This window comes from Podarcis raffonei, chromosome 1 (genome assembly GCF_027172205.1).
Source record: "Podarcis raffonei isolate rPodRaf1 chromosome 1, rPodRaf1.pri, whole genome shotgun sequence".
Lineage (NCBI taxonomy): Eukaryota > Metazoa > Chordata > Lepidosauria > Squamata > Lacertidae > Podarcis > Podarcis raffonei.
The window spans coordinates 7229142-7243372 of NC_070602.1; the positions used below are offsets into that span (position 1 = coordinate 7229142).

The window sequence follows — 14231 nt, forward strand, 5'->3', positions numbered from 1 at the left end:
CTGCCATTTATCATACAGATGACTTATCTGGCTGGAAGCTAGAATTAGAAGAAAAATATGACAGAAAAAATGATAGTTTTGAGCAATGGCAGCTATAAAGCACAGCATGCATCCTACACTCTTCTCCTTAAGTGAAGCAACGTCAAAATCTAAATAATCTCAGCAAAGACAGCAGACTGGGAGGTCGGATGCTTCAATATAGTCATCTGAAGTAAATTTTTATATAGACCTTCAGCCTACTAGTTCTTTCAAAAATATTCTACTTACACATATTGATACCCTGTACCGAGTCAAGCCAGCCTATCATTGTCCTGTTAGCTCAGTACTGCTGACAATGACTAGCAGCTATGTCTCCAGATTCTCAGGTAGTAGATAACTGTTGATGCCAGACTGAAGCTGGGAATTTGTGAAGTAATACCATGATCCAGTGTTAAGAAACTCTGATATATACAGTAGGTTAATTGACAAAAGGTAAAGGTAAAGGTACCCCTGCCCGTTCGGACCAGTCTTGCCAGACTCTAGGGTTGTGCGCTCATCTCACTCTATAGGCCGGGAGCCAGCGCTGTCCGCAGACACTTCCGGGTCACGTGGCCAGCGTGACGAAGCTGCATCTGGCGAGCCAGCGCAGCACACGGAACGCCGTTTACCTTCCCGCTGGTAAGCGGTCCCTATTTATCTACTTGCACCCGGAGGTGCTTTCGAACTGCTAGGTTGGCAGGCGCTGGGACCGAACGACGGGAGCGCACCCCGCCACGGGGATTCGAACCGCCGACCTTTCGATTGGCAAGTCCTAGGCACTGAGGCTTTTACCCACAGTGCCACCCGCGTCCCTATAAGTTAATTGACAAATGGAACCTTAAACCTGGGTTGTGGTTGCCACAATGGTATGTCTAGGTGCCAGTTCCACCTCACTGAGGCTTATCAACATCATCATCATCATCTGCATTTCTATACTTTGGTACCTCGGGTTAAGAACTTAATTCGTTCTGGAGGTCTGTTCTTAACCTGAAGCACCACTTTAGCTAATGGAGCCTCCTGCTGATGCTGCTGCGCCGCAGGAGCTTGATTTCTGTTCTCATCCTGAAGCAAAGTTCTTAACCCGAGGTAATATTTCTGGGTTAGCGGAGTCTGTAACCTGAAGCGTCTGTAACCCGAGGTACCACTGTACTGCTTTGGATTTTAAAGCAGTTGACAGCACATTAAAACATCAAATAAAACAATCCAGAAGAAAACAAATTCAAGCTTCCAGGAAAAGATTTCCAATTCTTCTTGAAGTGACGTTTTGCTTTCCCCATACTTATTCACCTGCTAGGAAGCCAGTGGGTTAGACTCAAGAGTGTCAGACTAGGAACTGGGAGATCGGGATTCAACCCCCCCCCTCGGTCAACTGGGTGACCTTGGAGTCAGTAGCAGTCTCCTAACCTACCTCACAGGGTCGTTGGAGGGTCGTTGAAGAAAAAGGTGGGAGATAAATGCAATAAATAAGCTCTTCTGCTTGATGGAGACATCAGTCGCTTGGCATCCAGAGAGGTCCGCATGGTCACAAATGGACCTGCGCTTGGTGCCTGGCTAATTGTTAACACTGCCCTGAGCTGGCAAATTAATAACAGCAGGGCGAGGGGAACCAAATCCAGAAGACATTCACCTAGGAGTTCTTAAAGAATTAAAAAAGAAGAAGAAATTGCTGGTCTTCTAATAAAATAAGCTCTATATCCAAGGACTGGCCAGTGGCTAAATTAACACTGAGTTTTAAAAGGGATCAAGGAAACTGGTGGAAACATTATTAAAGATAGAATAAGTCTTGCCAGAGCAGAACTAGCATGGATTCTGCAAGGGTTAGTCCAGTCTCACTAACCTATCTGCCCAAGGCCAAAGTTCTTATGATGCCATCTCAGTTTCATATATGAAGATGCCAACTCAAGAGTGCCACAAATCTGGCACCAAGCAATTCTTAACTATGATCCAGTTGCACCAACACTAGTTCTGTGGGGTGCTTTGGTTCTTCTATAACAGGCTTCCTCAACCTTGGCCCTCCAGATGTTTTGAAACTACAATTCCCATCATCCAATTGGTTCCCAAACTTCCAAGGTACCGCTGTATTCTATTGTTGCTGTTTAGTCGTTTAGTCGTGTCCGACTCTTCGTGACCCCATGGACCAGAGCACACCAGGCACTCCTGTCTTCCACTGCCTCCTGCAGTTTGGTCAAACTCATGCTGGTAGCTTCGAGAACACTATCCAACCACCTCGTCCTCTCTCATCCCCTTCTCCTTGTGCCCTCCATCTTTCCCAACATCAGGGTCTTTCCAGGGAGTCTTCTCTTCTCATGAGGTGGCCAAAGTCTTGGAGCCTCAGCTTCAGGATCTGTCCTTCCAGTGAGCACTCAGGGCTGATTTCCTTCAGAATGGAGAGGTTTGATCTTCTTGCAGTCCATGGGACTCTCAAGAGTCTCCTCCAGTACCATAATTCAAAAGCATCAATTCTTCGGTGATCAGCCTTCTTTATGGTCCAGCTCTCACTTCCATACATCACTCCTGGGAAAACCATAGCTTTTACTATACGGACCTTTGTTGGCACCGCTGTATTCTAGGAGACTTTAAACAATTAAAATGTCTAGTTCTGTTCAATTAACCAGAAAGTGGTTTTTAATGCAATGTGGCAAGCTGTTGCCTGGGCCTTCCTGGGTTCTAGCTCCTATCATACTTTCCACTGTTGACTCCCAATCAACCCAATCCTCCATGAGGAACCATTGGTGTTACATGTTACATGCCTTTTTACTCAAGCTATTTTCTCATGCTTAGTTGTGATCTTTTAGAGAAAGAGACAGCCTTCTGGTTTCTATTTTAAGCAAAGGGGGACAAGAAGCCAGAAAGAAATAATAAATAAAATTATTAAGCGCCCAAGTATTATTCCCTCTCTACATCCAGAAATCTGCATGACCACAAGAAGGCTGCAGACCATGGAATGTGAAATCCATTGGAGAGCGGCCATTTGCCTTTCACAATGCCAACAGAGTTGAAATCAAAGCCCATTTCAAATGTTCATTATTATATTTCTTTATAAATCACTTCCCATGAAGCATCTCAAAGAGATTTCACAATATAGCATAAAACAATTTTGCCTATAATAATTAATGTGGGGGGCAGTATTACAGCAGGTTCCATCACCCCACATACATGTGTTCACAGTAAGGTCAAAGAATACCCCATGCATACAAGTATAATTACACAGAATACTTTCTGCGCAGTTGGAAACCCTCTTTGAGAACAATCGTATGTGTGCGGGTTTTACAAAAATAAAATAAAATACGTAGAGATTAGAAGCAGAACTTGCCATTTAGATACAGCACACCCAGACAATGCAATAACTGCATACACTATGGATATCGGGAAAGGATAAACACACATGCATTTTAGCTCATATGATTGCAGAGGAAACTTCCAAGACGAGCAGTTTTTGCTCATACCTGGAGATGACCCACCAACTGATAATCCTTTCCCCAAGATTTCTTGCCTGTGTTCAAATTTTGTACAGAAAAGCTTTTGGAATTTAACCCACTTTTCTTCACTTGACACAAACTATAGGTTCTGGTCCAGAGAAAGAGAAAGAGAGTTTCAAGCACAGACTGTTTTAGACATAATTTTATTACATTATTTATTTATTTATTTTATTATTATTATTATTATTAGATCAACATGTTAAAGTTGCAGAAGTCCACCTACAAACGCTGCAGCATTTTTCTCAACAAAGAAAAATTGGGACCTTTCTCTATAACTCCTAGTCCCGAGGTGTGGGGTGGGAATCTCCGTTCTGATCATAAAGGGGGAGTAAAGAAGAAGTCTCCCTTTCTTGTATACTGGCTTATTAGAAAGAATCCTGTTCCTCAAGTCCTGTAATTCTTTGAGGACAAAATGAGTGGCTACCTGCTATGTACTAAGGAAACAACTACCGTAGTTTGGCTCTTAACCTCTCCAAGTTCAAGAGATGTTTAATGCACATGTAAGAGGCCAAAGATTATGACATTTTACCAACAGGTTAGCTTTCAATCAGGAAAGTTCAGGAAGATGAAGAAACTGAGAATATAGATGACCTCCAAACACACTTTGATCAAGTGAAGAACAGTGAGGGGGGGGGGGTCAGAAAAGCCTTAAGTGCCATTTCCAGCTGTTTTATTTAAGACAAGAGGAAGACCGATAGTGCCTCACTATAGAATGCCTAAATGGAAATACATAATAAAAAACTGCACATATAAAAACTTCAAGGCACTGTGAATGCTAAGAGAAGGGAAACAATTACATGAGAATGGTGTTGAATGTAATTTTCATCGAGACATCTCAGTAAAGAGTTCCACCATTGACTTCCAACTGGATGATGAATGCACCCTTTGTAGGATAAAGCAAGGCCTGAGAATCCAAAAATGCGGTTGGAATTTCAAGTACAGTGGGACCTTTGTTCTTGAACTTAATCCGTTCCCGGAGTCCTTTCGACTCCCAGAACTGTTCAAAAACCAAGGCACGGTTTCCGATTGGTTGCAGGAGCTTCCTGCACTCAATCGGAAACCGCATTGGACGTTAGGCTTCCGAAAAACGTTTGCAAACCAGAACACTTACTTCCAAGTTTGCAGCAATCAAAAGCTGATTTGTTAGACAACTAAGTCGTTGGGGAACCAAGGTACCACTTTATCCACCACCACCTCTGCGAGCAACCCAAGAGCGTGGATCTAAAGCCTCTGTTTCTCCTGAGCTGAGAAGCCCCATGCAAAATGCACCTGAGAACTGAAACACACCAGCACTGGCCCATATCTGGCAGAACAGCAATGCAGGAAAAGCCACTGAGAACACCTTTAAAAAGGTAAAGGTACCCCTGCCCGTACGGGCCAGTCTTGACAAACTCTAGGGTTGTGCGCTCATCTCACTTAAGAGGCCGGGAGCCAGCGCTGTCCGCAGACACTTCCGGGTCACGTGGCCAGCGTGACGAAGCTGCTCTGGCGAACCGGCACGAGGGCAGCACACGGAAACGCCATTTACCTTTCCGCTATAAAGCGGTACCTATTTATCTACTTGCACTTAAGGGTGCTTTCGAACTGCTAGGTGGGCAGGAGCTGGGACCGAACGACAGGAGCTCACCCCGCCGCAGGGATTCGAACCGCCGACCATGCGATTGGCAAGTCCTAGGCGCTGAGGTTTTACCCACAGTGCCACCCGCGTCCCGAGAACACCTTTACCTGATATTTTATTGGTTTAAATATTAAGAAGCATGCTTCATGTACCGTTGGAATAAATGTGCAGCTGTTACTTAAGAAAAAGGACATTCTCCCTGAAGGATGATGTTCCTATGGCAGCAGTATCACATTTGGCCAGCATTTAAACACAACAATATTTTGTCACTGGGAAAAAATGCAATCTTCACCAGCAAATAATGGGAAATACAGAGCAAAGTGTATTTTAAGGACTTTGGAAGCTAAACATTGCCCTCCTCACACTGCCTCACAAGAGGGACACTTGAAAAAAATCATCTTTTTCTTCTCTCCCACGCCACTTCAACAGGAAGGAAATATAACCAGAAATATTGGTACTGAAAGGTCCCAATTTCAGTTTAACTTAATTAAGCAATGCCAAAGATTATTTGTTTTAATAGTTTTCCTACAGGAGCACTCTGTAAATGAAAAGGGCATGGGGGCCCCTGGTTCCAACCCCAATCAAACAGACTAGCCTACTAGTGTCAGGTGTGAGCCAGCAATAAATCACATAAAGTGAAATTAATTCTCTATTAGAAGAAACAGGCTCTGCTCAGGAGTGCCAGGCCTAATGAGAACAGCAAGTCTTCTTTGGTAGCAAGTCTTGCTCCTATGAGGCAGTTGTGGAGACAGGAGGTCCCCGCCTTCCCACAGCAGCCTAAGTCTCCTCCTCTCCTGGAACTTTCCCAAGCCATCTGAGACTATGCCAGTGTGCCTGCCTTTGCTCCTATCACTTCATACCTCTCCTGGTCTTGGGAGACTAGGGGGAGGGGAGCTTAGAAGGCAAGACACCTCTTCTTTACCAGTCTGACTCATCTCTGCCTCTTGGCCTCTCTCCTCTCCTGCTTTAGCTTCTGCGTCCAATTCTGGACTTCTCTCTGCCAGATTCTCCTTGCCCATTAAACCTTATTACCTCTTTGGCTTCTGACACCTCCTCTTCCCAAATCTTCTCCCTCTGATCACTCATCATTGTCCCACCACCAATCCCCAGGCTCTAAGCCTTCTTCCCTTGGGAGTTCACCAGCTGGTGCCTCCCATCATTCCTTTGTGTCCTGTCCATGGCAACTCGTAACTTCTACAGCCACACATGCTGCTCCTTCCACATCACTCTTTGGGAAGATCTGCCTAGAGTTGGATGTTGCTAATTGCAATCAATACCTCCAAAATGTACAACCTGAGTGCTTTTACTCAGGGAGGCCACAGCCCCTACAAATTTGTTCTTCAGGATTTGGAAAAGAGTGAAGACTGAAAGAGCTCCTGCACAGTAAGAGCCAATTTTGATGGCTGTTTCTTTCTTCCCACACCCAACCTTGTGCACATAACCTCTCCTTTCTACTCTTAATGACTTGAGTAATAACAGTTTATGGAAGGGGCCATGTGTGAAGTCCCACCTCTGCCTAAGAATATGGAAAGGTGCTGCCAGTTAGAGTAGGCAATGCAAGAAAAGACTAGAAGGACAAATGGGCTGACCTGGTATTAGGAATGCAAATCTATTTCCAGTCCATGTTACTTTTGCATGTGTTCCTCAATATTCCCATGTTCATACTAACTGTGAGGTTTTTTAAATCCACATGAACATTTGCATTGTATTTGAATACTTACCTTAAAATGTATTTTTCTCAAAACATACATGTCTAAACATATTCTCTCTCCATTTATTCATTTTAAGTGTATTTGATACTTTTTTAAAAGTCAATAATTCCTTTGAAACATTCAGGAAGTGAAAAAGCCAGTAAATGACTAAGTTCCAATGTGTACTTTAGTCCAGGCGCAGATCAGGTCGATTTGTCTCAGAATTCACAAAACTTAACTGTTCAAGCACCCCTATCTGCTATAAAGCAATTTCCTATGAGAGTTCTTGATGCTAGCTTTTATACTTAGAAATTTTCATCATTTTGATAGATGGGCCACATACAATTTACCTGTGCACAAAGACACATGCAGACATACCACACTCCATAGAATCATGGAATGTCCAGTTACCTGGGTGGGAAGCAGATTTTGCTTTCACCACAGGGACATCACTAAATGAAACACAAGTGAATCACAACTATTGTGATTCATGTTAATGGAAGAAAAGAGAAGTGGGCAACTATGAAAACCTGTTGGGGTGGGGACTAAACAGCTTCCTGCCCCTATCAACCCAGTCAATCAGATTTAGGCTGCCCCATGTTGCCTTCAGTTTCTTGGTCATGCTAGAGTACAATAAGATATTGCAGACCAGCAGAAATAACTTACTTAGCCCTCTAAATACAGATCAAAGGAAACTATTGTGATGCTTACATAAGTAAGAAACCGATGGCAGCTTGTCATCTCAACCCAAGAAAAACACTGCTGACAGTGACTGATGACATGATAGAAGAGCGAAAAGTCAGAGAGATCTATCTTGCACCTTCCTGCCTTGGTGTCTCTCTTTGCCTCGGCCACATCTGTTTTCTGAAATGTATATTCAACACAAAATTGTGAGCTCATTTCTAATGGCTGGGGCTTGTTTCTCCTTTTTAAAAGTTCAAGGCCTCCTGCTGGTCTAGCTGCTATTAAGTAAAGCCTATTTTCTTCTGGTTTCATGGTCTGACACGACAGACACCCCCCACCCCCCATTTACATGTATTTCAGTAACTGCAGGTATTCCTGGATGACACTGATGATCTAAATCAACTGCAATCTGGGTTCAGACCCAGCTTCAGAACTTAGCCTTGGTTGCCCTGATGGACTGCCTTTATCTTGAGAGGGGCAGAGGGAGTGCAACCCTGTTACTTCCACTCCATCTCTCAGTGGCTTTTGATACCATGGACCATGGTCTCTCTCCTCCTGGACTGCCCAGTAGGATGGGTATCAGAGGCACAGTATTATGGTGGTTCTGTTCATATCTTCAGGGCTGTATCGAGATAGGAGGACTGGGTGAGTGTTCCTCGGTCCCCTCTGGTGTTCCGCAGAGAACTATCCTCCTCTCAGTGCTATTTAACATCTATATGAAGACACTGGGAGAAGTCATTAGGAGTTTTGGAGCAAGATGTCACCAGTACGCTGATGGCACGCATCTCCACTTCTCCATAACAACTGAATCAGGAGAAGGCGTGAAAGCTCTGGATCGGTGTATGAATGAAGTGATGGACCAGATGAGGGCCAATAAACTGTGCTTAAATCCTGGGAAGATGGAGCCTCTTTGAGTGGCTAGCTCCCATGTTTAGAAGGCAGGCAAGTTGCCTGTTCTGAATGGGGTTGCACTTCCTCTGAAGGAGCAAGCACCACCTTTGTCTGGTTCACCAGCTATGGCCGTTCCTGGACAGGGATAGCTTGACCACTGTAGCCTATGCCTTGGTAACCTTTAGGCTGGATCACTGCAATGTTCTCCATATGGGGCTGCCCTTGCGTCTGGTTCTGAAGCTCCAGCTGGTGCAGAATGCAAAAACTGGTGGAAGCATATAGCCCCACCATATCTACACTTATATATAATCATAAGATGGTGGTCAGCATCATGATTCTGCACACCAGAGATATTCCCTCTGATCACAATCTTCCTAAGAGGGTACATATCCAAGACACTGCTCTCCAGGTGCCTCTCATGAGTCCGGAAAGCAGAACAAATGCAATAATTCAAAATATAAATCCGACAGGTTCTTTCTATCTAGATTTTGTTTATATTCCATGCTTCCTCAAAACTTACAAATGTAGCACATACAGTGTTCTGAAGCAGTCTCCCATCCAGACTTTGACTAGACTCAGACCTGTTTAGCTTCATATCAAGATGGCCGCATTACGTGGTTTTAGAATGAGTCCTAACCATCTGGAAGGAAGACCCCATTTTCAGTTAGGTCAATTTCAATATCTGAGCCAACACATCACATTTCATGCTTTGTAAGTTCAACTATTCACAAGACATTATCAAAACAGCCCTTGTTGTTTACATTCCTAAACATTCACCACAGTTGATGGGCTGACATTATCGAAAAGATAGTACAGGAGTGCATGAGCCTTTATCTTTCACTCACTGCTGTGCACTAACCTAAGCACTGGGTTACACTACACTGACTTCTGACAAGCAACTACCAACACCCGGTAACAATATATGTTTACTCCAAATCCAGGCATGTGTTTTTGCGCTCACACACATTTTAGAACCTACAAAGAAAAGTGCAGACTTGTTTGCTTCTGTGCATCTATCACATGCATGGAGGAGAACTGCAGCGGCCAGCACCACTCCCAACAGCCCCTAATGTCTGTGCATTGAACAGAATGATAAAAAGGATAGAAATTTGATAATTAATTAATACAGAGCACTGTGTATGTAGGTTCTGCTTTCTGAAGTTCAACTGGAAGAGAGTTCCACAAAACTGGGTCCACAGTACTGAATGCATGGCTACTTGTAGTTACAAGCTGTGCATCTGAGTCATGGGGGAGCACTAACAGTGACTCCCCCAGATACCTCTATACTGGAGCAGAGATATAAGTTATCAGGTGGTCCCTGAGGTATCCTGGACCCAAGTTGCTAGGGCCTTGTAAATTAATACAAGAACCATCTTGACCAGTTGCATATGAGCAGCTGGTGCAAGATTTTGAGTGCCTGGGTCATGTGCTGGTGATAGTCTGTCTTCATCAACAGTTCAGCTGCAACAATTTGCACCAGCTAGAGCCTCTGGATCAGGCCCAAGGGTAGCACCACACAGAGCACATTGCAATAATCAGGTCTTGCGGTTTCGGGTGATTAAGGACAGAATAAACAGAAAAATGCAATTTTTGTTTTGGCAAACAACTCAGAAATACATGCCGGACATTAAGAAAGGAACATGACACAGAGGCCAGAATGCATTAATATTCTGTAAAGTGAGAATTGCATTTAGTCTCTTGCAGATGCTAAAGGTCAATGCTGAAAGAGCTAGAGCAGAACCGAAAGTTTTAATGTTACGGTAGTCTGGAAATTATTTCTAAGAACAAAGCATGTTTCTTGTTCTTTTGTATTTGAGTTTGGAAATCATATGACTATGGAACATGCAAAAATAATTCCTGGCCCTCTTGATTTAGTTTCAGGCTCCATAAGCTCCAAGAAAAGCTATCTGAAAAAATCTTTCAATTTATTTTATTATTTATTTTTTTAAATTCAAATCTGCTTTTGCACTTTGGAAACAGCAATAGCTGTAACCCATTTCATCACTGTTCTCTGGGCAGACATCCAGAAACCATACCTTACACAGCGATTTAAAAAGCACAAAAGCTCTTTCATAAGGGTTCAAAGAAAGTGCAAGAGAATTATGTTGAACCTGGCATCAATTTCCACTGAAATGCAAAATAATAAAGGATTTTAATTACCATATCTCACTTAACTTTTATTGTCTTTGTACTCACAAAAGCCAGTATTCTGCATATTAAATTCAAGGTGCATGATATGTAATCAGGTTGAAGCTGTTTTTAGGTAACAAGGTGCCTCTGGCACTCTCAACAGGCTTTTGGCAAAGTGATTAGCTATTGTGAAATCCAGATGTTAGAAAATATGGTATTGGGTGCAATTTCCCCTTTCTGTTACCCTCATGAAAACTGAGAGTGCAAACAAGCAAGGCTTGTGCAGAGAAATGTTAATTTTCCTCTGATCTTAATTCCTCATTTTGACAATACACATGTACAAAAGAGTAGAATTTGTTGTATCTGATTCCCAAGAGAATAACCCTACAACATGGAACTGTGGATATGAAAAAAAATCACCCCAAGTAGTTATACATGAAGAATGCTGTGTTCTCAGAGAGCTGTGCACTCCACCTAAAAGCGTGCAGCAAAGAACTCAAGTAAGAAATAGTAATGCAGCAGCATCATCTATCCAAATCACCTGATAACATCAGAAACATTTACCGTATTGGTCTGAATATAAGCCGCACCTGAATATAAGCCACACCTTTAAAATTGAAGGGGGGGGGAGACAATACCCAAATATAAGCCGCTCCCTTAAAATTACGCAGGCACTCACACCCGTTCCGTTTTACCGTATGACTATTTCAGCAGTGATGTCGTAAAAGCCAATTTTTGTAAGGTCACGAATTTAAGCCGCAGTTTAGCTTTTCACGGTAGGAATTGGGGGGGGGGTATACAGTATATCAGGCACAGAACTTCTTTATATACAACTCCCATTTCCTCAGAAATTACCGGATCCTCAAATGTGCTCTTCAGAGGTCAAGTTGTAATCAGTGCCTGTTCACTATTAAGACTCTACCTGCTATACCCCACCCCCCAAAAATATACACCCACTCACTCTGAACAGTACTTGCACTTGAAACTGAAATCCACAATAAGCTTATTGCCATTTGCTTCATATGTAAACATCCCAAAGGATTTCTAGTTCTCTTAACCAGTTCTTTAATTTTTTTGTGGTATTTGTGGTACTTTTCATTCTTTCTTCTTGCTTCCTCCACTCCCTTTCAGACAATATTCCATCACGAACTCCTAGGCAGACTGCAAGATGGTCTTGGACTTACATCATAATAATAATAATTTATTATTTATTATTTATACCCCGCCCATCCAGCTGGGTTTCCCCAGCCACTCTGGGCAGCTTCCAACAAAACACTAAAATACAATAACCTCTTAAATATTAAAAGCTTCCCTAAACAGGGCTGCCTTCAGATGTCTTCTAAAAGTTTGATAGTTATTTTTCCCTTTGACATAATAATAATTTTTTATTATTATGCATCAATCTAGCAAATTCTGTTAACAGATTGTCAGAAAGAACCCAGAGTCCAATAAGGATGAGATTTCCTGGTGTAATTGTTCCTTTGGGGAAGCTAGGAAGTGAAAGGTGTAGAGTCGTCCAGGGGTGTGGGGAGAAGAGAACCAACTGGATTTCAAACAGGCACCACATTTTGGGCTCTCATTCATGCGCAATGGATTTTCTCCTTCCTTGTTGTCCTTCTGCCAGCAGGAGAAGACTTTCTTGTTCCAACACTGTTTGGGGAAGAGACTGCTTTTCATGAAAGGGCTGGTTCCATGCTGTTTTTATTGTAATTATTTGTATGAGATATAGATAGATGATAGATGATAGATAGATAGATAGATAGATGATAGATAGATATAGATAATTCTATTAATGTTTAATTGTTTTTTAATTATTCTCCTTCTGCATGTTTTTAGCTGTAAGTTGCTCTGAGTCAGGGAAAACGGCAGAGTATTATTATTATTATTATTATTATTATTATTATTATTATTAATAGCCTTTTATCTGTGAGAGTAGGTTTTCTGGTGCATTTGCCTTATATCAGAACTGCTAAAAAATATATCATTTCCCATAACATCACAAAGATTTATTCTTTATAAAGAACATTCCATCAATTCTGGAAATCTATATATTCTTCTATCTGAATTCACAAATGTACATACAGTTTACATATCACAGATTTCAGATCATCAGTATTCTCTTTCTTTCCAGGATACAGATATCGGCATTTCCATCGCAAACAAGGTTCCTCTACAGAGTGAGTATCATACAGAACCACTGTGTGTGTTCCAGAAATAGTTTCCTATTATTTGGCTCTTTGGAGGTCTTGTTTTATTGAAAAGCAAACTAAAACAACATCTTACATTAGGAATGGCCAAGTTCAGCAAGTACGCATGGGGAGGGAGGAGGTATGCTTTAGATTCAAGCTGCTCGGCCATATTGTGAATTTCCTCACACCCGTCAGCTATAATGCAGTCTGCACTAGGGGAAACCCAGAACCTCTCCAGTCTTTCCTCAACTGGGACATCATTACGGAAGTATGGGCAACGTCCCATGAAGAAAGATTCTGCTCATGGCATCATCCATGCCTTACAAAATTACCAGATAAGGTTTCTGAAGATGAAGGCAAACACTGCAAAGTTCCTTTTTGTTAAGCAAGTAGGTATTAAGAAAAGCAGGATATGAATGCAAGAATAAACCAACAACAGTTAGTCATCTGTTAAACCCCTACAGCAGAGGAACTGAGGATTCCCCTATTTCAGCTCATCCTTTCAACAGAAGAGCAGTGTCTTTCGGTGACTGCAGAATACCATGCCAGATCATGTTTAGACAGCTATTTTTTTTCTTGAGCCTTTCAGTTTTAATCTAAACTCCTCCCAATGGCATTACACAGACAGACAGCAGGACAGACCTCTAAACTCCTCTGCAGATTCTAAGAAGGAGCCCAACTTTCCTGTCTGCTCTTAGTAAGATGAGAAATAAAAAATACTTGCAAACATGTTTAGATCCAGCATTTGAATTTTATTGCGAAAAACATTCGAAATTTATGAAGTACAGCTGGCTGTTGCATGGACTCGTAACATTCCAATAGCTATTATTAAATTGCCATCACGGTATAAGAGTGAATAGCTTAATTTGAGTACTCAGTTTCACATCCACATTGTTCCTTCATTTAGACTATCTTTATGTGTCCTTAAATCTGCGGTGATCCTCTCTTAATGCAATATAGTTGCCTAGCAGATGGATTGAGAGTATTTCAGATTTGGGGATACTATAATCAAATTCTGTGTGTCTGGGCAACAAGGTATGTTGGATTTTTCCAGTCCACTATCCACTGTCATTCAGACACAACCAAACACAATCAGCTTTCCAAGTCCCTGTCCACATGGCTTTTGCCTTGGGTATCAGAGACTTGGGAAGGATTTTAAAGAGAAAACATAAAACTCAACTACACTGATGAACTGGTCTTGCAAAAAGATATATCAGAAAGAAAAAAAACTATTCCTTAGTTTACAGTAGTGATATATTAGCTAAGTACAGTGGTGCCCCGCAAGATGAATGCCTCGCAAGACGGAAAACCCGCTAGACGAAAGGGTTTTCCGTTTTGGAGGTGCTTCGCAAAACGAATTTCCTATGGGCTTGCTTCGCAAGACGAAAATGTCTTGCGAGTTCCTGCAGGGTTTTTTTCCCTTCCCCCCCTTTTTTCCCAAGCCGCTAAGCCGCTTATCAGCTGATCTGCTAAGCCGCTTAACAGCTGATCCGCTAAGCCGCTTATCAGCTGATCCGCTAAGCCGCTAATG

The 14231-nt window shown here is 42.3% G+C and overlaps 1 protein-coding gene across 1 annotated transcript in view; it reads right to left on the bottom strand.

Moving 5' to 3' along the window:
• Window positions 1–14231, bottom strand: part of PELI2 (pellino E3 ubiquitin protein ligase family member 2) — a 72948-nt gene that overhangs the window by 25583 nt on the left and 33134 nt on the right. The gene's annotated exons all lie outside the window — the stretch shown is intronic.